At 44.2% G+C, this 25,510-nt stretch overlaps 1 long non-coding RNA gene and 2 other non-coding genes across 3 annotated transcripts in view; 1 reads left to right on the top strand and 2 right to left on the bottom strand.

The window, feature by feature from the left end:
* The window catches only part of LOC144115398 (uncharacterized), a 49,367-nt gene that overhangs the window by 19,269 nt on the left and 4,588 nt on the right, over positions 1 to 25,510 (bottom strand). Inside the window, exon 2 of the long non-coding RNA XR_013311389.1 lies at positions 9,793 to 9,886. This is a non-coding gene — a long non-coding RNA (uncharacterized LOC144115398). The remainder of the gene's footprint in view (positions 1 to 9,792; positions 9,887 to 25,510) is intronic.
* TRNAG-UCC (transfer RNA glycine (anticodon UCC)) lies at positions 7,989 to 8,060 on the top strand. The gene has a single exon. It is a non-coding gene; the product is annotated as a tRNA-Gly (tRNA).
* TRNAG-UCC (transfer RNA glycine (anticodon UCC)) lies at positions 16,574 to 16,645 on the bottom strand. Its single transcript has one exon. It is a non-coding gene; the product is annotated as a tRNA-Gly (tRNA).

Below are 25,510 nucleotides of genomic sequence, written 5' to 3'. Positions count from 1 at the left end.
GACTTGAGAAAAATCATTTTTACATGCTTACGTCAATTCTAATATAGCAATTCGGCCACCTCTAACCACCATAATGTCGCGGAAAGCGTTCCCTCTTAGGCCAGAACACCTTAATCGCCCTGATTTTTTTTTACCCCCAAGAAGTTTTTGTTTCCTTATTTTTAGCTATATAACATCTCACACTTTTGCCTGAATTACTGCTTCCTTACAGTTTCTGGTTGTATAACCCACATTTCTGACCACTATCTTCGCATTTATTTTGGTGTGTTGTAGCTATTGAATTTATTTTACTATGCATTTGGTGATACAAGGTACTGCTCATAGCCGAAATTACCACCTCAATTTTATCCATGATGGAGTCTGCGTTATAAATTTCACGACATAAATCGTGACGACTAACGAATTCGGTGTTCCAAGCAATAAACAACATTGTCTCACGTAGAAGTTAAGGCGGTTGATAAAAAGGCGTTTCTTCACAGGTGCTACAATCTTTCATTTCTTCTTTAGGATGCACCTCGTAAGCGCATATAAATCATACATTAAAACCTAGACCGTCTTCTCCATTATGGAGTCTGCACCAACCTCGTGTGCTTCTTTTCATACCGGGCATCAAAAAGAAGGCTGATTTATTGTCAACAGCACTAAAACATACCACTCTTGAATATTTGCATGAGAAACACGGACACCGACTGCACGTATACACCGACGGCTCAGTGACCCCTTCCAGTTCTTCGGGCTCCGTAGTTATCCCCGAAAAGACCATAGTTAAGAAAGTTAAAACATCACACCGGACATTTTCGACTGGTGCAGAACTTACTGCTATTCGGGTCGCTATTGAGCATATCAGTGAAGAAACACCCCAGCAATGGTCTGTTTTCACTGATTCAAAGGCAGCCCTCCAAGCGTTACATTATGCTCATCGTCATGGGTCCCATGACAACTTGTCGCGGAAATCTGAGAGCTCCACCCCACAGCCATCAACAAAGGGCACGATATTGTTTACCAATTGCTGCCAGGACACAGCGGCGTCACAGGCAACCACCGCGCTGACGAGGTCGCGCGAACTGCTCACCATGAGGGCGATTGTGTGTCCATCCCCATCCCGAGAGCCCTCGCAGCGGGTAGGCTTAGACAACTGTCGCGGGACATCACGCTTGCCGCGTGGAATTCAGGCCAATTCTCGCATTCGCGTTTAAAAACATTGGACCCAGATCTTAAGCTTCTGCTTCCATCCGGCCTACCCGGACGTGACGCAACTTTGTTGTGTCGCCTGTAACTTGGTGCAGCTTTCATCAAGCACTACTCCTTCTAAATAGGTATGGATGAAAGCCCTGCATGTGCCGTCTGCGGGTGTGATGAGACAATAGCCCACATTCTTTGTGAATGCCCTGCCTACAGCGCCGAAAAACAGTCTCTCTGCCGTGCACTGGAGCATCTAGACCTGCGCTCACTGACGGAAACGAAGATTCTCGGCCACTGGCCACGGCGGTCGTCGGCGGTGAAGGCCTCCAAGGCACTGCTCCGCTTTTTGGGCACTTCTGTCCTGCACAACAGGCTGTGACTTGACTGAACGCTGTGACTTCGCATAGTGACTTTAATTTCCTGCAACTGTCTTTTCTCCTTCATCTTTTTCTCCCCTCATCCCTTTCCCTCTGTGCAGGGTAGCAAACCGGCTATTTTTCTTGTTAACCTCTCTGCCTTTCCTCCTCCTCCTCCTCTTACATTAAAACCATCATCGCCTTCATGTGCGTGAAGTCGTTTATAACTTTCCAATAACAGCGACGAGACCAAAGGCTCGTGTACTTCTTTTTTTGCTATTACGTGCTGAAGCCACAGTTAGCTTCACGTCTGTGCTGTGCGAGCAATATCGGTGTTAATCGAACAGAATGCAAGTCCTGTACCTTACGGCAACTAGTTAAACATGCACTTTTAATGTAAATATGATTCAAAGATAGAGCAAACTTTCTGTTTGATACAATTAAATTCTAAAAAGCCTGGTATCAGAATAGCATCCCTGTACTGTCCCTAGTTGACGAGGATCATTATAACCTGAATCGAACAGACATGCGCGCTGTGGGCGTTGCTCTACACGTTACACGATGCGTATCAACAGACGTGCTGAAGAAATTCACACGTGCTAGGACAGATTAGGAAGCTCAGTGTGATGTGCGGCTGTGAAATGATTCTTGTTACTTATCGTCCTGCTACTGCAATATGCATCTGTTCACCAGTATCTGTTGCTCCTTGAAGGTGGTTTTAATACCGACAAGCTTGGGGACAATCGGCATTCAGCTGAATTAGAAGGCACACATCTTGCTTTTGAGCCCCACAACGTCATAACGACGCCAACTAGGGTAAAGCCGACAAGTCAGACACTTCTTGATCTTTTTGTTGCTAATACAGACGCCCCTTTCCTAGCGGTTGGTACAATCAGTGCTGACGAAAGTGACCTATGTCCTATATATATCAGCTACTCCAACGTTGAAGTCCGACTGAAACTGAAACAGTGTTCAGTTTAATGAAGGACAAGTGTCTGTGATAATATATATATATATATAATATATATATATATATATATAGCAGACAAGGCAAATGAAGTCAGGGGCTCGTTTGACAAATATATAAGGAAGCCAACAGTCACTGAAACCAAGGTGCAAGGAGAATGTTTCTAATCTTTATTTAATTTGTAATTCCAATCAATTGGTTTAAAGAAAATTACCTATAAAGCAGCAGAAAAAACAACCATGCCGCCGGTGGGATCCAAACCCACGACCTCCGAATATCGCGTCCGGTGCGTGCGGTGCGAAGCGCCACTACGGTACTGGAAAGCGTCGACGCCCCTTTGCACTGACTCTGCGGTCATTGCCGTGGAACGGCATCACAACATCACAAGAGGCTGCTGTGCCCACCGGCTGGCCTACCCGGATTCCACATAGACTGACTTCGGACTTTCATTGGACTTTCTTGGACTGTACCCCCCCCCCCCCCCCCCGGTGGAAGGATGTAACGGGGTAGAGCGTCCTGCAGACAGCCTATTGCCGTCCGAGTGCCCTGCATCGACGAAGAGGAGGTGCGGAGGAAGCGCGGGGAGCGAGCACGAGAGAGAGGGCGATAAAGAATCACCGCGGCCCGGTCGTTTTTTTTTCTGGTCTCTTGCGTCCTCCTGTGGATATGTCTGGAGGAGTCCGCCGTCCCGCTACAATGTGTGTGCGTGCGTGCGTGCGTGCGTGTGTGCGTGCGCGCGCGCGCGTGTGTGTGTGTGTGCGTGTGCGTGTGCATGTGTGTGCGTGCGCGCGCGCGCGTGTGTGTGTGTGTGTGTGTGTGTGTGTGTGTGTGTGTGTGTGTGTGTGTGTGTGTGTGTGTGTGTGTGTGTGTGTGTGTGTGTGTGTGTGTGTTATATTATGCTGGAAAAATTCTATTCATTTATTAGACACCTCATATATTCCCCTGATAGGGGTATTTGAGGGGAAATAGAATACAATACAAAATATTAACACGAAATGAACGACACTGGTTTAGAGCACAATATCTTTGATAGCGTTATTGAAATGACTGGTTCTGGTGTGGACTGCGGCTTCGGCAGGCAGGCCATACCAATCGACTGCTGTTTGATCAAAGAAATTATGCAGAAACCTCCACATAACATGTACCTTGTCGAATGTGCTCGAAGATTCCGCGCATAATACCAGGTTCTGGATGCCTGTAACTTTTTTGCTCAAGCGTTAGGGACTGCCGCGGCTTCCCAGTACCATCCTGGACGATAGATCTGGATTACCTTGCCGATCATTGCTGGGAACTCCTCTTGTAAGCTATTTTTAAAGGAGTGCATTTGTTCAGCGTTCCCCTCCCTGGCTAGTCACCAGTTGCGTAAAAATATTGAGGAGGCTACCCATGGTGAGTTCGTACTGTGAGCCCTTGTGCATACAACATGCGCCATTCCAATCTGTCCTGCATTCAAAGAGTGCATCTACTGCGCAAAATCTAGCGTGCTTTCAAGAAAACTTCTAGTTTTGATGGCATGATTCGTGTGAGTGCTCAGAACGACCAACTATGGGACACAAGTTGACCGTCTGCCATGTGTCTATGCGAATCCACAGCAAATAAAATATGTTAGCTTGAACGCATTAAAACGTTTTATCGAGAGTCAAACAAACATAACCTGGCAAAGTGATGTAATTACTTCGTATGGAAAGTTAATACAGCACATTAAATCGAAAAGAAAAACAAATCCTTTAATAATAATGCATAGTGAAACGTACTCGAGTTTTTCTACATTTGTTTCCATACATTAAATTTTTCTTGTCTTCAAAATGATATGTCAGAAGTGAGGGCTTTGTCAAAAGTAAAATGCCCAAGCGGTTGCATTCTGGACCATGCCGTGTGTATCGTTGTGCGGAGCCGACGTTCTAAATAACTTGTAGGTGAAAGGAACTCTTGCCCTAACCCCTCCGACACTTGGGACTTCTACGGACGCTACTGGAGAACCATTTATGTCCTTTACTTTCGAGAGAGACTGCACACGACGCTTCCGCGTTTTTGCAATTGCGAAACAGCACAGGCTTTATGGCCGATGTATTCGCGTCTACACCAAGACAATATGTCGATACCCAGACAACAGCTCTGCCCTCCCACATTACTTGGTAAATACGCATTTGTTACTGTCCACAAATTAATATTTCCGCATGTCACAAGCACTGACAGAGCCGTGTAATGAAACTGTAGTGCCTTTTTTCTATTTACACCTCAAAAAAAGCACCGCGTTGCTTCAAGACGTTGGCAGCGGCCCCGTCACTGACAACATCGTTAAGCAATGCGAAGCGGGCGTGCGGAATTCTTGCATCACCGCACCGCACGCAGGTGACCTCGAGCAAACAATTTTCTCATCTTCCGCAGTGATGGAAGAGTTGGGAGGTGCTTCGCTGATCATGTGGCAAGCAAGACCCTTTAATTCACTCCTCTTGACGTCATTTTCTTTGTGCTAGCGCTAGCTTAAAAAGTGGAAATTGAGCGTCTTATACGCCTCTAAGAGGCAATGAGGGAGAGGCGAAGGTACTGTTTAATGAACACTGGCGAGGTTGGCATATTACAGATCCGGAGACGACACTCGTGCCGTGGTTCGCTGCACACAGTCATGTGCAGCGCGTTACCGAGATCTCTTGCCAGTTCATATTCCTGGTTCCTAACCGCTGGAAACATCGCAACAGCCCCTAAAGACTTTTATGTAGTTCAGAGGCATTTTGCAGCTCTAGCCTCGCCATACGAACGTTATAACTGTCCCATGGTAATGGCCATCGCAGATTATTCCGCGAAAATTTAGCCGACATGGCAGGTGTGTCGTTTCCAACTAGCTGCGCCGTTTAGCGCGCGCTCCACTCTCAGCGTCTCGTTACCCGTGGCGCACAATTAAAGCGAAAAAAGTGGGCGGACGGGCATCAAGAGTCGGTGAAATGTAGCTTTGCAATTAATTGCTTTGCATGTACATTTTGGCCTACCGCGTTCTGCCAAAGGGCGCAGTTTTCCCTAAAAAACATTTAGCTTGTAATTTCATCTTGACACGATGGGCCTGCTGCCAAGTTGCAGAACTTTATCCTGGAAAAATTATCCATCCATCGTCCGCTTAGCGAAGGCCACAGCCGTCCTTCCTGGTCTTACCAAACGCCAGCAAGGATTCTTAACAGGAAGTTAAAGGGCCGTACTTTCTAGCGAGATGCCACGCCACGCGTACCAATGGCTGCATTGATGCTACGTACTTTTTGTTTTTCCTTCCGAAACAGCAGCGCTCTTTGCAACAACTGTAACGAAGACCGACGTTGTGTCGAACGCCTGGATAAACAAAAATGCCGCAGTATTTTGGCAGCCACCAGATAAAAACACATGGTACAGAAAATATTTGCGACGTTCGTACGCAGCGCTCAAAAAAATCTCGCTATGCAAGTTCGGCAGCAAACAGACGCAAGTCAGTTAAAGATGACTTGAAAACTATTTAAACGAAGATATCTCAGGAATATCTTAGAATCACAGCCTAGAATCAGAGCTGTTAAAGTTTCTCTTTAAACTCTTTGCGTCTCATTAGTAGCAGAAATTATGATTTTGTTATTTCACAAAGGGAGATGAGTTTCTGACGGATCAACAGAAGCAACGCAACAGAGCAATAGGGCACCTAAAGTTTAAAGGATGTAATGCTGCACATGAGTTATGAGAGATGCTGTTGCGGGGACCTTGGGATTAATCTCTTTGGCGTGCACTGACATTGCAGAGCACATGGGGGCGTCTGCGTATTTCGGTTTCATCGAAGAGCGGCCATCGCGGCCGTAATTCGATCCCATGACCTTGAGTTCGGCTGCCGAGCAACATAACTACATGACACTCTCGTGCTTTTCCGACAGTACAGTTGTTACCTTTTGAGCTAGTGTGCACATTTTCTCTTTCTAAGCGGTAGAAGAAATTAACGCACTTAGAGCCCGCAGTGCTGCCAGAATTGTTAGCTTGCTGGTTGGCAATAATTTATTGCACTTTTGTTTTATAGTTACCTTGAAAATTTGGGTTGCTAAAAGCTCCTGAAAGACCGCAACGCGCCAAAGGAACACGGCCAACGGAAAATTGCCAACAAATTGGAGGAGCTAAAAAAACAAGAAATAAATTCCTGGTGTCAGAACCCTACTCGAACCCAAAATGTCAGTGCTAATTTGAGAGTTGTGCTAACAAATAAGAATAGCATTAAATTTTAGCAACAAGCTTCTGCCGAGAAATTTTTTAGATGAAGGACAGGAAATCAAAGCTGGAGTGTAATGGGTGCGCCGACTAAATTTTGCCGAATAATAAAAACAAGACAATGCACCCTTGAAGAGTGGCGCAGCTCGATGTTGGCCATTTTAGTGAACAAGTGACACTATATTTTTCGATTCAGTTAATTTAGTTAAAATTACACTGAATAATAAACGTTCCCAGTCTTGATTTGAGGGAATAACCGGCAGTGAGAAAGTTGTAGAGCAGCGAGGAGAATGTTTAACCTGCCATAAACTACGAAAAACTAGGGCGGAGAAAAAGCGTTAAAAAAATTGCGCACACAACGGGTTCCTGTCATTTGCACGCGTTTGTTGCTGAACAGGCATATACATATAGAACTCTCTAAGGAAAGTAATTAAAAGAAAAAACTGTAGAAGAATGACACACACATTACAGGTCTCACGGTAGAAAATTGACGGTTGTCCCTCTGCGCAACAGCGCCTCACAGTTCAGCCCGTTAGTAACTGATTTCTTTGAAAGGAAAGTTACGGAAGACTGCGTTAGGACATGCTCAGCCTGCTTCTATTAGGTATTCCACTCTCGTTAGTACAAAAAGTAAAAATGAGCATGCAGCGCTTGCAAAAGCATATTTAGCAGAAAGTATGAGGCACAGCCTGGGGCCATATACTCTACAGTAAAAATGTCGCTGGTAATAAATTAAAGTTCAGAATTGCTCCCGCAATCAACGCGCTACCTCCTCGTAAATGACCAGTCACAAAGAAATACAAATCAATGTTCGCACAAAAGCTAAATAGGCAGCCATCATATCGTTACATACCCAGCCCAACGCCATATTTAACAAAAGAAAGAAATATGGAGTCAGGAAAGAAAGTAATAATATACACCAAACCTTAATTCAGAGCGCGCGCACAAGGCTACACGTACGCACTGAAGAACGTCGGAAATCTAAGTCATTCATGCTCGACATATTTCCTTTTCTTTGCTCTTTTCACTTTACTTTCAAGGCCAGGATATGGCTCCCAGCATAGCAGGGACATGAAGCGTTGCGCAGCTGTTCAGACAAGGAAACGCTCCGTTGCAGGGCGGCGTTCGCAAGAAAATAGGAAGTAGGAATGAACAACAGCAAACGCCCATGCCGGATGCGCATGGCGGAATGCGACCGGTCTGGCCACGCTTCCACCGCACTCTTTTTATAGCCTCTGCAGACTGGAAACCTGTCCTTGTGAGAGCGTACAACGTCCGCGTCGGTGGTATAGTGGTTAGCATAGCTGCCTTCCAAGCAGTTGACCGGGGTTCGATTCCCGGCCGACGCAAGTTTTTTTTTTTTTTTTTTTACTGCCTATATCTGAAGATGGACCGTTACACTTTAAATACTCTATACCATTGCTATCTATATAAGCAGACGCTTTTCAAAGTTCCTCGTATTATCTCACTGTAGTGCTGCCGTAGCACTAGGAAGACAATATATCTACAATGCATGAATTGCTATTATAAAATTAACTATCACCTTGATAGGCTATTCACATACTCTTTTACAAAGTAAACTCTCAGCTTTCTGTGAGAGTATGCTCCAACTGATCTCTTTATTTGAGGTGAATTTTGCGTCTTTCATGCCATAAATAACATACTTTTTTACACCATGTGGCGAACGCAGTAAATAATAATTCGTGATACAAGCTGTTTAATACGTCGGCCGCAATTTTTGTGCAGACATAGTTTGCGACCAGTAGTACATCATTTTTTCTCTGAATTTCAAACGTAATGCGCATCTTTGGAAGCAGAAATTATTTACACAGCCTTTCGGGTGTTTAGGGGGTGACACTTAATGACATTTTTCATGACACCTTATTATGACTCTTCATGCATAATTTGACACATCCCATCAGAAAGTTAATCTGTAGTATTTTCTCAGGAAATTAAGGTACTGTCTTCCTTAACAACTGAATATGCAATTAAGGCGAAAAAAATATTTCTTTTCGATGGCATCAAAAAATGGCGTTTGAAAGGGTTATGATAGAGGATTTGTTAGCGAAAACAACCAACTGCATACTAGTGCATACCGCGGAGACTGGAGGCTAAGCGATCTAGTACCAATGTTTTCTGTTTGAGAGATAAACATTATAAACGTTTTTGCATACCGAAAAGACATACTGCCCGGAGACCTATAGTTGTTTACCTGGCGTCGGCTGTGCACGCACAGTATCCTCGCTTGACCCCAGCAAGTCCACTGCGCGTGCGCAGGAGGGGTTCGGTAAACCGGCATACCTCTCTACTAGTACGTCTCCGGTATGCTAAAAACGTCTAATAACTAACAGACTTGAAAGCGCGGCCCCATTATCGAATTTTGGTTTTCACGGCTAAGCGTAAAACATTTGTTGCTACCGCACTGTTCAAGTGGGCGTTTTAAATAGCATATACTTGCGAAACATTTCATGTTCTTTACATTTTGGGGTTTAACTACTTCTGTATATTTTCAAGCTACATGCCACGTGCTTGATCTTTTTTTTTACTGCAGTATGAGCGACATTTCGTCAAAATGGCGACTTAAGAAGCCTCCTCCCTCTCACAGATCAACTGCAACCAGCTAGCGCCGTTGACGCCATGTTCGCGGGGTATTATTAGCTTCGCAGAGTACTGGACGCGCGGAACACACCTGAGAGAATTAATTGTTGCCAAGCATTGTTATGCTTTTGCTTTTTCTTTCACGCTCAAAGTAAACCGCACATTTTCTTGTTGTCCATGTTTAGCGTGGCCGCATTTTTCACAAAGGGCTTGTGTCACCGCTCCGCGCACTTTTGCGTGCCTTCCCAGACACCCTTAGAGCGTCGGGGGGTAGCGGCCTCGGTCACAGAGGAGATGCCGTCGACTCGGCGTGGCAAACTCAGCCGGAGACCAGCTACCAAGTGACAAGGGGTTGGTCGTTTGGTGCCCCCGCTGTTTTTTTTTGTTTTACTTTATCGCGCGCGGGCGCGATTGCTTAGGCGCAGCGCCGTTTTTTTTTTTTTGGAACATGCGCTGAATTTTGTGACAGCTTGGTATACCAACGTTCTTCCAGACCAGGATAAATTGGTCCTCCCGGCATTCGGAGCTTTGTGGCCAGCTCATTCAGCGCTTGCGCATTAAAAATTGATGGTCACACCTGCACGACAATAAACAGAAACTATAACTGCATGCTCCCTCTCTTTTAACAAACGTCGCAGCGCCGCGTAAGGCGACACGTGATCTGCTTTACCCATCAGCGGTTCAGGCAAATGCCGGACAGCCGAAGATCGAAACGGAACTTTGCTCCAGTTGCGATGTAGGCACGGCACGCTTAGGCTAGGAGTGACGATACAGAGATGCTTCCAAGGGGCGAAAGAGCGTTAGATGGTGCTGAACGCAGAATTGCCACCCTTTCCCACGTCCCGCAATACTGCGATCGCGGCAGTACGTAGTTCCAAGCAAGCGCCGAGCTGCGGTAGTGTTTTCTAAATTAAAAAAAAAAATCGAATTTTTAAAAACCGTTCAACATATTTATCGTCCCCAGCCACTGAAAAAGCCAACGTTGCGCCAGTTTAAAGCTCCCCTAACATTTCTTAGCTCATTTCTCAGCGAACAATTTTGTTACTACTGAGAGCGCGTATATGGTGACCTGGTAATATACGCGCACTTATTTTCAGGCCAACCTCTCTTACGTCATTCCCTCGGCAAAGCGCAGTTCATGCAGCTGCTCTTTCATTTCCACCAATATAGGCAGCCGGGTTCCTAAAAGCGCACTCTTTGAAAACTGATTCTGCGACCTTAAGCCCTCGTCTTTGACACCATAACAGCTGTGCGAACGCTCAAGCGGAGTAATAAATAAAACAGGTGGCATTGACGGCGATGCTGGGATAGGCGCTCACTTTGTAGTCTCAGCGCGGCGCTTCCGACAACTTCGCAGTAAAGAGGCATATACCACGCATGCTGTTCAAGAGAGTGTGGTGAACTTTATATCGTTCGGTGAACGACATTGCGAAAGATACGACAGGATCTGGACGATAACAGCATTGCTCGCAATTCGGTCATGTGCCTCGGTTTTCATTAGGGGTAAGTGATCTAGTTCGCTTGTGTCCTTCACAGCTGGCGCATGCTGAATACTTATAGGGCCAGCGTGACACATGACGTATACCTGAGTACCGATCAGCAAAGATATCTACGCTGTTTGTTTGATACAATCATGTGGCCGTTGCCAGTTGGATGGATAACTCGAACTGCATATCCGATCGAGGGTGTTAGCAACACTATCTTGCAGGAGCAGATCGCAGTCTGCTTTATTGCGGCGCAGAAGGGGCCAAATTGAGCGCGAAATATCTGAAAAAAAAATTCGTTTACGCCCCAGCAGGCTACAAAGAAATCCTTGAAATGCGTAGAGCGAGGAGAAGATCACATTAGATTAGTGATGTGATATGTATCTTTGTGATCAAGGTGCAGGGGGAACGGGGAGATAGGTTTTGTAAATAAATCCGGTGCCATCGCACGCCCAAAGAGAGATTGTACGCAAGCGCAAGGATGCAGATAGTGAAACGAATGGTCAGCACCTGTCAGCACCTGTGCACGCGTTTCCCTATGCGCGTGTCCTTGAGTTCACGTTGGGATACATATTCTCTTATTATGAGTGAGATACGAGATAGCCCCATATTGTAGGTTGCTAAAGTGTAATCGCGCAGCACACAGGTGCAAGTGAGTGCGCGCTGGGGTACCCCATTTTCTAGTAATACAAAAAGTGGACATATATACCGGGCGTTTCCGAGAAGGTGGTCCATAATTTTTAAAAATAGGGTGTTCGGCGTTAAGAGAAGCTTTTCGCAGCATAGTAATACCAGTGTCGGCGGACGTCAAAATCATGTTACTATTAAAGTGATTAACTAAATTCTAACAGTTACCTTTCTAATTATAACCGCTAGGGACCTGATTACAATTAGAGATGTGTAGCTGGCATTTAGTATTAGCCATAAAAGTTCTTAAAATTTCGAAAACGTGATCATCCTCGGCGCTGTGGCTCGATAAAAATTGGCTATTTTGACCGGTTACGTGCACCGGAAGCGTTGCCTTGCCGGAATTCTTCTCGAAAGTGCATCCATTTTGGCACGATGTAGCAAAAATTAGTTGAGCCACAACAGCGAGGGGAATCACGTCTTCAAAATTATAAGAACTGATATGGCTAGTACTAACAGCCGGCTGCAAATCTCTATTTGCAATCAGGTGCCTGTCGGTAATAGTAAGAAAGTTAATTATCGGAATCTAGTAGACCACTTTACTAATTAATATGATTCGAGCAGAAATTTGGGCGAGTTGAATGGGTGCCTTGTACTTCGTCTTTTCTTGTGCTGTTACCTAACATGCATTATTATGATTCGCCTGTTTTTTGATGCCCGCCATCACTGGTATGTCCGCCGTCACTGGTAAAACCACGTTTAAAAAATTAGTGATCGGCCGTTCCCTCGGTTTCATGCGTGTGTGTGTGCGTGCGTGCGTGCGCCTGCGCGTGTGTGTGTGTGTTTGTGTGCGTGTGTGCGTGCGTGCGTGCGTGAGTGTGTGTGTGTGTGTGTGCGCGTGTGTGCGTGCGTGTGCGTGCGTGCGTGCGTGCGCGTGCGTGCGTGTGCGTGCGTGCGTGTGTGCGTACGTGTGTGCGTACGTGTGTGTGTGTGTGTGTGTGTGTGTGTGTGTGTGTGTGTGTGTGTGTGTGTGTGTGTGTGTGTGTGTGTGTGTGTGTGTGTGTGTGTGTGTGTGTGTGTGTGTGTGTGTGTGTGTGTGTGTGTGCGTGCGTGCGTGCGTGTGTGTGTGTTTATATATATATATATATATATATATATATATATATATATATATATATATATATATATATATATATATATATATATATATATATATATATATATATATATATATATATATATATATAAAGTGCAATGGAAAGATATATATCAGAGCACAGTGGGTGCAAGAACAGACGCTGGTTAATTACATCCTAGTCAAAATCAAGAGGAACAAATGGGCTTGGGCAGGGCATGCAATGCGAGGGCAAGATTACCGCTGGTCCTTAATGGTAACGGTGTGGATTCCAAGAGAAGGCAAGCGTATCAGGGGGCTGCAGAAGGTTAGGTGGGCGGATGAGATTAAGCAGTCTGCGGGGATACGGTGGCCGCATGGACAAAGGGCAGGTTTAATTGGGGAGACATTTAAGAGGTCTTTGCCCTCCAGTGGGCGTATTCGGGCTGATAATGGTGATGATGATGAGGGCACAAAAAGTTACTATATATATATATATATATATATATATATATATATATATATATATATTGCTCACAATTCATCCCCTCAGTATATCTTGAGATGAAACAAGCTTAAGCTCCGCGGCATGGGTATGGCCCGCAGACAGCATTAACGGATCCCTTCAGCTGCCTGGGGCCATCTTTACGTGTGACTTCGCAGACACGGACGCTGCCATTTTTTACACCATCACAATAACCGTGACTTACCCTTAAGAGTACACTGCGACAGCAATAGGGATCGCTCCCGTGCAAGTATTCCTTCTCTGTTGCCTAGGTTCTTCCTGCATGCCCATTAATGCGGCATTGGTAATTCTCTATTATATATTCATTGATCGCGGGGTCTCCTCAAACCTCTCCTGGCGCAATACTGCGGCGGTTAAACGGTGCACCACTGGCCCGGCGGGTGGCTGTTCCAAACGCAGCCACCAGTGGGGCATGTGAGCGCTCATCCCTTGTGTCGCCGTTCTCTCGCCGTGTTTGTCTTTTTTAGCGCTGACCTGTTTCAAACGAAATGTGAGACTCAGGTTGCTCTTCCCTCGCAATCCCTCGCAATCAATCATTTGTTTAACTGCCCCCTGCCCGGGCGGGCACTTTTCTCGCCATCCGGTTGGCAGCTGTCACCTCCTGCCACGGCGGGCAGGTTTTGATGTCATAAGGTCAAGTGACCTTGGTGGCAGGTTGACCACGTGACTTTTCGCTCACAACACCGACGGCAATACCGACGATGGCGGATTTTCTGGAGAACGGGAGCCCTAAAGCTATCGCGTTAATGCTTAATCTCGTGTGACATATTAGTAACCGTCCTGTAAGTTTTTTATTTACCTTATCAGTATCGTTAATAAAGGTCTGATTGTCGCCGTATATTCGCCCTAGCAATATAAAAGCATGGTAACTGATCAATTTCTCAATTTTTTATTTATTTATTTATGAAATACTGCGGACACTAAGTCCAAGCAGGGTGGGCGTACAAGTGAGCGAAATAAGAAATAAAAAACAGTGAAAAATAGACAGAAATAGCACTAATTGGTTAGACCTCATGGCGCAATGGTTGCTTTATTTGATTCCAACCTATTACAGTTCGTGGGAAAAATGAAAACTTGTAGGTGTCTGTTTTGGCGAATATAGGGGTTAGGAAACTTGGGTGGTAATGTCGAGTTTGTCTAGCAGATAACGGCTTTAAGTATAATGATGGGTCCAGACCAAATTTGTTCTCTAATAAAAGCGCTCTAACCTGAACTTTTTTCTTCGGAGTTCAAGTGGTTCAGTTTGGTTAATTTCCATCAAAGTGGTGGGGGAGTCAGTCTTTGCATATTTATTAAAGATGAATCTAACAGCCTTTCTCTGTATTCGTTCCAAATTGGCTATGTTAGATTTAGTATACGGGTCCCACACTACGCATGCGTATTCGTGTTTTGGTCTGATTATAGAAGAATAACAAAGTAGTTTGATGTTAGGAGGCGCGTTCTTCAGTTTATGTCTTAAGCAGCACAATTTGCGAAATGCGGAAGAGCAAATGTTATTGATATGCAAGTTCCACGTTAATTTGCTAGTTATAATTATGCCTAAGTATTTGTAGTTAGATACTTGTTCAAGAGGGGACGAAATTAATTTGTTTGTGTAACTATGTGGTATGTTTTTTCTTGTTATCGGAAGATACACACTTTTCTCAGCATTGAGAACCATGCCCAATTGGTCGCACCATTTCAAAACATTGTTCACAGCATTGTTCAAAACATTCTGGTCATCCCTATTAGTAATTTCTTTGAATAATATACAATCGTCTGCGAACAATCTAATATGCACTGATGGGCTAATTACTTGAACAATGTCATTAATATATAAAAGAAAAAGCAGAGGGCCCAAGACACTTCCCTGTGGTACACCGGATGAAACTGGAAGAGAGCCCGAACATTGTCCACCAACTTCAACAAACTGCCTGCGGTCCTTTAAGTATGCGGTTATCCAAGTTATGAAAATCTTAAGAATGCCAATATGTTTCATTTTTAGAATTAATTTATCATGAGGAACTTTGTCGAACGCTTTGCTGAAATCTAAAAAAAAATGCATCAATTTGGCCCTTAGTATCTATACAGGATGCGAATGAGTTAACTGCCGTAATCAGTTGTGTTACTGTCGAGAAACCCCTTCTGAACCCGTGTTGGAATTCGTTTATGACCAAATTTTTTTCTAGAAATTCATTCACACAGTGTGCAACTATATGTTCTAGTAGCTTACAGCACGGTGAAGTCAATGATATGGGACGATAGTTTTGCAACAAAAGACGATTTCCTTTTTTTTTGTAAACGGGGACAATTCGGGCTGTCCTCCAGTCATCAGGTACTTTGCTTGTCAGCAAAGAAGCACGAAATATGATCACGAGGAATTTCGCCGGGGTTTCAGCGTAACGACGAAGGAATACATTTGGAATATTATCAGGACCACATGACGTTTTCGTTTCTAAGTTTAATAACATAGAAAAGACACCTGAATAAGATATGAAATTCACTTCAGAAAGATGATACACCCGGCTATTCACGGTACACGCGCTCGGAGCGGAAAATACGCTTTGAAAGTACTCATTAAAATGCTGGGCAATAGCCATCTGATCACATACCATAGCGTTGTTCACCGAAACTTGTGACACGGTTTTCTTTTTCTCACTGATTTCTTTCCACAATTTCAACTGCTCGCCTCATAGCAACGTGTTTACTTTTTCCTGTGGGCGTGTATGTAGGCAAGCTTCAGGAGACGATAGTAATTCGCTGCTCCCAGAATACTGATTGTTAGAAAATTTCTAAACATTCACTGGCACCACTGGCTGCTTCCCAGGACGCAGGGCTGATGGCCAACCGCACATACTTAAAACATGGACGGCGGCCGTTAAAGGCTTGGAAAATTCACTTACGAGCAACGTGCGGCTTGGCTACTCGCTGTTTAACATAAGGTGCTGTGCTATTGTTGCTACTGCTACTGTTGCTTTCAGAAGCGCTGCTGTATCAAGCAGCCCGCAATATATCATAGCTCGCGCAGCCGCTGAACATAAAACAAAAGAAGCACCCTAGCATATATTCATTTTCAGCAATTTTTTTTTTCTAAATATACAGGCTTCTTAAGTTCATATTGTTAAGGGAGAGAAATGTTTAACTATGCACATAATGCAGTGCCAACCATATTACTTTGTCGCCAAACCCAGATTTTAAGCTCAGCCTTTCGAGTTATATGTTTAAAAAACTGACTTGAACGGTAATCCATTATTCAGTTTTCCTTTTCAAGCTTAGAAGGTTGAAATAAAATGGGTCAGCCTCAAGTTTTGCGCCATCCACTTTAGGTGCATGATTGCTTACGATAGAGAGCCGTGAAGTATTTTATTTTTGTTTTAATACACCACTTTTGCAGGACCAATAAAAGGGCCGGTCTCCTCTCTGTTCTGCGAAATACAACCTTAGTAGAGTAGAAACGCGTTTGCCTCTTGATAAAAAGCTATTAGTGACGCCCAGTTTTCACCACACAGTCAAAAACCGAAGAAAAAAAAAACGTGCGTCGGCCGGGAATCGAACCCGGGTCAACTGCTTGGAAGGCAGCTATGCTAACCACTATACCACCGACGCAGACGTCTGCTGACGATGCACCAGGAATATCTCTCGTCTGGAGAGGATATAAATGCAACCAAAAAAAAGAACGCAGCTGGCCGGTAGCCGAACCGGTTGCACTCCGTCGCGTGCGTCCGGCTTGGTGCTTTGCTTCTTTTGCTTTCTTGCTTTGCTTGTTTCTTTCTGCGAACACAATTGCGCGTTGGAGCACTTCCTTGTCGGAACACCTGCTGCCTCTTGTGCCGCTCTTGAGGACGGCGTGCAAGAAAAAAACAAGAAGGAAATTATTTCCGCGTGCGTAGCGATTGTTTCGGTCGCTACTCAATAAATTTTATACCGCCTGTTGTGCGCGCTCTGAATTTACATTAATTTATGTCTTGCACACAGCGCTTCTATTCTTCTCAGCGGATATATTTGAGGTCTGGCTGGCTAACTTCTCATCCACGCCGTGATGTATGCAGTTTGCGTATTCGAAGAATACTGCTTTGTTTTTATAGCATGTTTAAGCCGACTTAGTGAGTTTACTGTCCGGGAAGTTTCTTTCCAGCAGAGTAAATTTTCCACAAATTGTAGTGCTAGAAAAAGTTTGCTAAACACTTGTTGGCAGCAAAATACGCTGCTTGCCTTGTTTGTGAAGGTCGATACGAAATATCATAGCGCAAGTAAAGACGACCAATACTAAAACGATGAATAAAGAAAAGGCAAGGGGACTGCACTTGCGACTGATTCATTTCATACCCCTTAAATATAGTCAACTCTGGCTTAATCAGTCTGCAGTTCCGCAACTTCATGCGCTGAGCTCTAATCAGATCCAACAACGAAGTATAAAAAAGTGATTTTGCTTTTGAAGACGGCGACAGGTGTTTCGCTGATAAAAGTCATGCACCCGTGGTCTTTGGGCTAATTGAACTAATTTCTAGAAAAATATTATATCTTCTTGTTTCCCTGTTCTCATAATTGGGCTTAAAAAATGTACCTGAATATATCACTCAGGAAAAACGTCCCCGGAAAAAAAGTCCCCTGAGAAAGCGCCCACTAGAAAAGAAAAAAAAACGACTCCAAGTGAAAAATTACCAAAAGAACGATTTCTTTGGGAACCTACTTGACATAATGTTGCCCACTATATTGAACTGTTGCTTGACTTTGAGAATAGATGGAGCTATGAAGTATTTTTCAGTACCAGATCACACTATATGCGGTCATTTAGTGCGCGCCATGCCAAGAAAAGCTCCTCCACAAAGCACCGACTTTGTTGTAGCGCCAAACGATCCAGAGACGCATATCCGCCAATATCTTTTTTTTTTATAGGCGGCCCACGGTGTTCTGTAAAGATGGCGGTGGTGGTGAAGATTTACGTGTTTAGACTTAAAGTGGCCTGTCGGCAATTGCTCCACTTGAGTCACCGATATAAATTATTGTGGCTCCACAACCGCTCCATACGGTTTACCCTCTCTGTTTACCCGCCTGTAGGCACCGGAAATGTGTCATGTACCAAAGCAGTCTAGTATTTCTCGGACAGCTTCTGGCATTAGTCTCTTGAGGAACGGTCCACAATTAAAGCACTCCCGCAGCCTTTACGTTTAGCACGGCACCGGTGGGCACAAGTATCTAGTTTAGAGCGCACTGCAACCGGTACTGCACGTAATGTAAGAAAAGCTGAGCACCAGGATTGCGTTTGCCCATTACAAGACCGGTGAGTACTGAGCGGAACTGGGGATCGAACCCCCTCTCCAGCATGCGAGGCGATGCTCAAATCACGGGGGGTTACGGAAGATTTGCTCGAGGACATTTTTTTTTTCTATTTCGAAAATGGAGACGGTTTTCTTGGGTTATTTCTTGCGCGGATGTTTTTTCCTCGGGAATTTTCGCCTGGGACATTTTATCCGGGGTTGTTCTTTTCGGAAACGTTTTTTTCCTGAGCACCTTGCAATTACAGTGAGTTCTTTCCAATAACTTTTCTGTTTTTCGTAGCGTGCATTTTTAAACAAGGTTGAAACAAAAAGAAGGACAGGAGTGATTGTTGGCATTCACAGACCTGCGCTGTAGTCTCGTCGTTGTGGTCTGGAAGATTTTGAAGAATCACTTTGGTTAAATTTTAGTTTAACTCGACTAGATGAGCAGTTAATGGAAGCTTTCAACTTTTGCACTAAAGAACAAGAAGTTGGGCTAATTGTGCAAGGGTTTTCACTTTATGTGACAGGAGCGCAACAAAAGGCAACTGCAGAAAGTAAACACGCCAGGGCTACAACCAATTCAGCGCAAAAAAACGGAAATTTGGGTTAGTTGTAAGGGTGATTTCATTTTAAGTGATATCAGCGCAAAAAAAAAAAAAAACAATACTCGACCTGCCGTAGTCTTCTTGTGTCCCCATCTTTTTTGCGCCGCTGATATCACTTAAAATTCCTGCTAGCTTAGCCTGCCAGTCTGCCCTAGAAAAATTATGCAGCCACAAATTAGAAAAAAAGCTTTAGCCAGCAAGTTCAACGTTTTGCGCAGCTGGTTATCCACCACACCTCATCACCGCAGCGTGTGAAAGCTTATTACAGAAGCTCAAAGGCCGTAAAAAGAATGAAAAGGACAAGGAAAAGCCCCTGCAGGTGATGCCTTACATACACCAGGTATCCCGCAACATCAAAAAAGTGGCGAAACGATATGGTGTCAGGATGGTATTTTCGGCATCAATCAAGCTGAGCAGCGTCTGCCTTTTGGTGTCGACAGAGAAGAGAGCCAGGCCGTAATGCAATATCAATCATGAAAAGAAGTTCACAAAGTGCGATTGGGGCCTTGTGTACAAAATTCCCCTCACATGCGGCAGAGTTTACATTGGGCAGACTGGTAGGTGTTTCAATGAACGGGCACGCGAACATAACTTGGCCGTGAAGAACAATATGGGAGGTCATCCGGCACATCATTGTAAGAACTGCAAAGGGAAGGGCAAGGGCAAAAATAAAGTACCTTGCAAGCCACTTTTGCGCAACACTAACTTTTTGTTCAAATCGAGAGGTAAGACAGAAAGGAAGGTGGTTGAAGCCTATCACATCGTAAAAAATGGTGAAAAATGTGTCAGCACTCCGTCTATATTGCTTTCAGTGAGTGAAATCGCGTTTTTAGAAGGCCACATATAATTGTTTCATTTGCCCTCATTTTGTTCGTGGATGTATGTACCCAAGGCCGAAAATGTAATTTTATCAGGTTTTATGCTTAGCTTTACAATTGTTCTTTGTTGCCGTCCATGTCATGCTTGTTTTTCTATACCTCATTTTACTCTTTTACCTGCTTTTATTCTTCACCTTTACACGTGTTCTTTGTTGTTTACATGCTCTCATGCTGGTTTTTCCATATGTCACACCATGATATTTGTCTCGTTTTCATAGTTTTTACTCTTGTTCTCTGTTGGATCACCTGCATTTTCATTTCGCATATTTTTCACCCTCTTTACTCAGGTTGATTGTTAGGTTGCTTACTTTTTTTCCTTTTTTTTCATTTTCTTGACATGGAGTGTGGCGACATGCTGACTGAGTACTCGGTCGTGGATTATCGACCCTTCTGCAAAGTAACAATTTAATTAATGTGGTCTAGATTTTAATCAAGACATGTGTGAATGAAAGTGATGGTTATGTGCTAAGGTTCATCCCTTATATAGCGATTGCCTTTCGGTTTCGAATAAACAGTTGTAAGTCTGCGCCTGTGTTGTCGTGTTTGTTCCTGTTCTCCTGTCGTGTCTAATTCGCGCAGTATTAACCATTTTTCTAGCTTCCCCTAACGTCTACAGTATGGTGAACCCAGATACAACGAATAGGTCATATGGTAATTGCACAGTACTTCTTTTTTTTTTTTGCAACTTAGCACTGCTGGCATCAATTGGAAGAACTTGACGTATTACCAAACCAATAGTTTCACAATAAGCGAGTGCAACATGTTTCAATATTTAATAGATTTTAACTCCCTAAAGAACAATAGTTTAAGCATAAATTGCATTGTTAATGCACTGGACATTGTAAGGTGTTAAGTTACCACTTCGAAGCACTTCAGAGGAAGTCGATTTACGAGTTAAATCCCTGACTTGTGCAATACGAAAATTTTTATCTCCCACTCATATCTGCTCAAGTCTCTGCCGCACGAGCTGGTAGTCCGAAACTTTCGCGAAAATCTTTCATTTCGCTTTTGCTCGTGAAGGCTACGTTGGCCGTTTTCGTTCCTTCTCAGCCTCCGACCGTTCGCATCTGATGACATCAGTGATGCTGAAGAGTAAGATAGCCAGTTCACTAAGAAATTCTAATGGTATCTCCTCGTAAATTCCGCAGCACACTGCTACTCGTTGCAAGAGTCCTAATTGTCTACGGAACCTAGAACTGCACTATAACATAAGGAATGAGCCCAGATGAAAACGGATACTGCCGGGTTTGATGAATGGCTAGAGGAATTTTGCCGCTTTCTTTATATTTCAAGATGCCTTTAAAAGCAGCATCTTGCATAGTTGATTCAGCCCTATAGGAAAGAGCATCAGAACTGCCCTATTGATGGTTCGTACGCATCACAAAAAAAGCCTTTGAGGGCACTCAAAAACACGGATATTAGGGACGTTGCCGATAGCTTTGAGCGTTACTTTCCCTCTGGATGTATATGCTCCCTCTGGCACACCCCACAGCTTTGCACAGCTGCTCTCAATACCACGAATTTTCACGAGATGATTATAACCAGCCTTTTTAAATGACTTAAGTGGATCTTTCTCTGCTGGCCCTGAAGGCAGCCCTGCTCCCATAATCAAAGCCCGCATTTGTACTTTCATTCCAGTATTAAGCTTTATATTCTGTAACTGCGTGCAGAAGTGCATTTTTCCCCACGCCCCTTCTTGGAAAACAGCGCATGTTATCCCGGTTTTCAAATCGGACAAAAAATCGCGACTTACTGACCACGCTGCGATTTTTGTCTTTGCAACGTCAAAGAATTTTTAGTTAACCCTGTACAATATGCTGTCCTTAAATGTGAAAATTGCTAGTATATACCCAGAGAGCATGATTTCCTGTCGAACCCTTTACCACAATCCGCCTTGTGAGTTTTATTATGCAAGCTTATGCCAGTCCTTCAAGCAGGACAGGTTGACACCGTGTGTTGCGATTCGCGCAATGCTTTTGACGTTGTTAATAGCGTTTTGAAACTCCTCTGCTTTCTGATGTCCGCGTTTCATTTGTAGCCCTTCAATGCACTTCTCATCTGGGGCCGTTTATATCAGCTGTCCATTTTAAAATGGCTATTCCGCGTCTGTCTGGCCCTCTGTTGTTTGTCATTCAGATATACACGCGGCTTTCAAGCGTCTGTGGAAAGTGACCCGGCCATTGGGTAGTTGGCGACCGCACCTCACTCTTGGCTGGCATTCGCTGCGATATGCAGCCACTAGTAGCACTATCAAAACATCAAAAATAGCAGGCGACCAGACCTGTTTGCTGGCTGCCATTGGCAGCGATATGCAGCCAATGGTGAGGTCCTGTCGCCAGCCACCCAATGGCCGGCTCGCTTTCCACAGACGCTTGAAAGCCGCGTGTATATCTGAGTGGCCAATGACAGAAGACCAGACGGACACGAAATGGCCATTTTAAAGTGGAAAGCTTATGGAATACGACCACTGGACCACACTTGCTTTGTGAAAGTCAGTGAGCCGACTTTATCTGCTCGCACCGCAACTAGTGAGGTTCCTGAAGGCTCGGCGTTAGGCTGACTTCACCATTATTTTGAAAATTCCACAAAGTTTAGGACTTCCGCACAAAAAGCTGTAAGGACAGCTCGACGTTTCTCTCTTCTCTTTTCTCTGCTCTGTTTTCATGAATTAAATTTTTGTTTAGGTAAAAATTTCAAATTTCAACCCGTATGCTGACGATATAAAGATATTTAGTACAATTCAGAGTATTCAGGATGGCTGCCTACTACAATCGCATTGTTCTCAGGCTAGGGCCTCTAAAGACGAACTTGCTCTCAGTTCTTCAAAAACGAAAGCTGTCTCTTACGAGCATAAATGATTGCTTCTAGTACTTCTCTTACGCTAATTGCATGCAGTTGTCCAAAGTTAAAAGAGGACAACGATTTTGGTGTAGAATAAAAGTTCAAGGCTCTGCTTGATTCAAAGCAAACGCATTGCACCAGTGGGTCCGCGTACAATAGGTTCAGTGTGCAGGTTATCGAGAGCGTTCCGTGCCCCACACACTTTGTTGGAGCTGTATATATACATGCTCGCCACAACTGCACTATGCGCCTGCAATCAGGAAGACACATGCAGATCGAAGAGCAATACAAATGTAAGAGCGCTGAAAACGTTTCGTCGCGAACTGCGTCATTTTTTGCCTTCCGTAAACATCAGCTGACCATTAGCTGCCGTTTCACCCTGATTTACTTTATGCGTGTTCTCGTACATTGTGGTGTGTTCGGCGTGAAAAATTTTGTTATTTAAAGTTCTTCATAGCTAGTTTTATCCCTTTTGCTCTTGGAGTGCATTCTGGCCTTCTCAAAGATCCACCCAAGACAACTCTATTGAATTTTCATTGCGAGTAAAATGCGATAGTTGGGCTTTTTGTTGCATTGCCATTTGTTCGGCTACAAAACGTGCATATATTGCTGAAAAACCTGCATGAAAACTTGGAACTTTTTTTCCGCCACTTTGATTCAAACTCAGGACTTCAGGAGTGACGCCTGGAGCGTCGGGGACTCTGCAATCAAGGCAACGAAGGGGCGAGTGGTGTGATCTATCCTGAGAAGTCTACAAAAAATTTCGCTTGCCATCACACCAGTTAACAGGTGGAAATGGCGTGCCGCAGTGGTATGTGTAATTTATTTTCTGATTTTTTTTGCCAATAACAGCTCTGATTACTGAGAAAGTAGGTTTGTCATTGTAACGCTGTAATCAATCGCCACAAGTCTGCTTCAATTTGTCCTAAATTTCACTTGAATGCTTTGAAATACCTCTGTCGTTTGACTATTGGCATTAAGAGCCTCACTTATGCATTCGGGTAAGCAACAGGGCAATTCTGCCAATATTCCTCAAGAGAAATTTATATCATAACACTTGTATCTTACTGGTACTCACACCTATGGGGCAGAAACGTGGATGATGACGAAAAGAGTTCAGCTTAAGTTAAAGACAACACAGCGAGCTATGCGACGAAAACTGATAGGTGTAACGTTAAGAGACCTGGAGCGGGCGAAGTGGGGGAAGGAACAAACGCGTGTTAATGGCATCCTACTCAAAAATCAAGAGGAAGAAATCAGATTGGGCAGGGCAAGTAATGCGAAGGCAAGGTAACCACTGGTCCTTAAGGGTAACGGAGTGAATTCTAAGGGAAGGGAAGCTTAGCAGAGGGTGGTATAAAGTTAGGTGGACGCATGAGATTAAGAAGTTTGCTGGGATATAGGGTGACCGCAGATAGAATGGCCGCAGAAAAAAAAGTAAATAAAAAGGAAATGAACGCACCAGGAGAACCAGCAAGAAGGCACTGACTGTACGTAAGCATGACGTAGACACTACGTCACCTATGTGTCAGGTGTTTGCTGGGATACGACGTTCAAAATTACGCTCCCTTATGTTACATCCATGTGAGGCCCCAAAATTCCTTCCCCGCAGACGGTGACTAGAATGGAATTTCGAAAATCTAAAGCCTGATTTCTATATACTACTTGCGGTTGGTTACAAACCTCTCAGTAAGTCAGGAGCCTAATGGTAATAGTAATGCCTAATGGTAATGGTAAGTTATCTGTTGACTGTTATTTAACCAGCCTGCTCGTTAACATGTTTGAGCTGTATTCTGATGCACACCACCGCTGACAACGCTATGGCCAAGAGCTCTCTCTTCTAACTCAAAAAGCGAATTTCTAATAAACTGTTAATAGCCTGAGGTGAAACCTCTGTAATTAAACCCTTAAATTTAAAACAAAAAAAACATAGGCGATCGTCGGTGGATCGGTTGAATGCCTTAGCATGTTCTGTTCCTATGCCTTTATCTGCGTTTCTAAAGCAAAGTATATCGATTAAATTTAGGTCACACGCGCATACTTATTGCTCTTTTTCTATTGGTTGTATACTTAGTTACGTTACATCCGAGATTGTTCGTTATATTCGAGGTGAATACTTAGGTTGGTTATATCAAAGGTTCCGCCCACTAAAGTTCGTTGCGTTAGAGTTAAAATACTTAGGTTAGTTACACCCAACCACGTGGCCATGTGTGACGGCGCTCGCCATAAAATCCCCCCCGCATAGACCATTCTAGACCCTCCTAATGCTGACGCATTGATAAGAATGTGTCCATTAACCGATGCCGGTATGACGTCAGTAACAAATTTGCGCACAAAGGGCCGTAATGTGTTTCGAAACTCTACCACAAATAAAACGAAGTAATTCTTGGTTGCGCTTTTCTTCTGAAGTGTAGAAGTGACCGCGAGGCTGCCTGAAGACATCGAAAACCCATCACCCAAAAAACCCGAACGTCAGAGTTCTACTTAATCTTGTTTTTTTATTCCATACAGCGCGGAGGTCTTGCACATTTTGGAGAGCCTAGCTCGGGAATGCACTAAAAAGGTCCCGCCAGTTTTCTGCTCCTTAGCTGGCTCGATCGTCAGCGCCGACGTCAGCGGTAATTGCAGCATCCGTGGCCTCCTCCACACATTTACGCGTGGAGGAGGCCATTTCTCTCATCGTCGTCGCATCGCAGCCGGCACAAAGGCAACAGCAATTCGAAGCTGTCATCAAAGGTGTACATGAACAGGGAAAAAAAAAAGAGCGTAAACCACTGGACTCAGGAGCCTTATGCTTTACTAACGCATTGGCGCGTTCACGTGTTAAACGATGAATGTAATACGAAGCAGCGCCGCGCACTTCTCGCAGGAGATTACGGCAGAGCA

This window comes from Amblyomma americanum, chromosome 1 (assembly GCF_052857255.1).
Source record: "Amblyomma americanum isolate KBUSLIRL-KWMA chromosome 1, ASM5285725v1, whole genome shotgun sequence".
In the NCBI taxonomy this organism is placed as follows: domain Eukaryota; kingdom Metazoa; phylum Arthropoda; class Arachnida; order Ixodida; family Ixodidae; genus Amblyomma; species Amblyomma americanum.
This window is presented reverse-complemented; position numbering and strand designations above follow the sequence as displayed.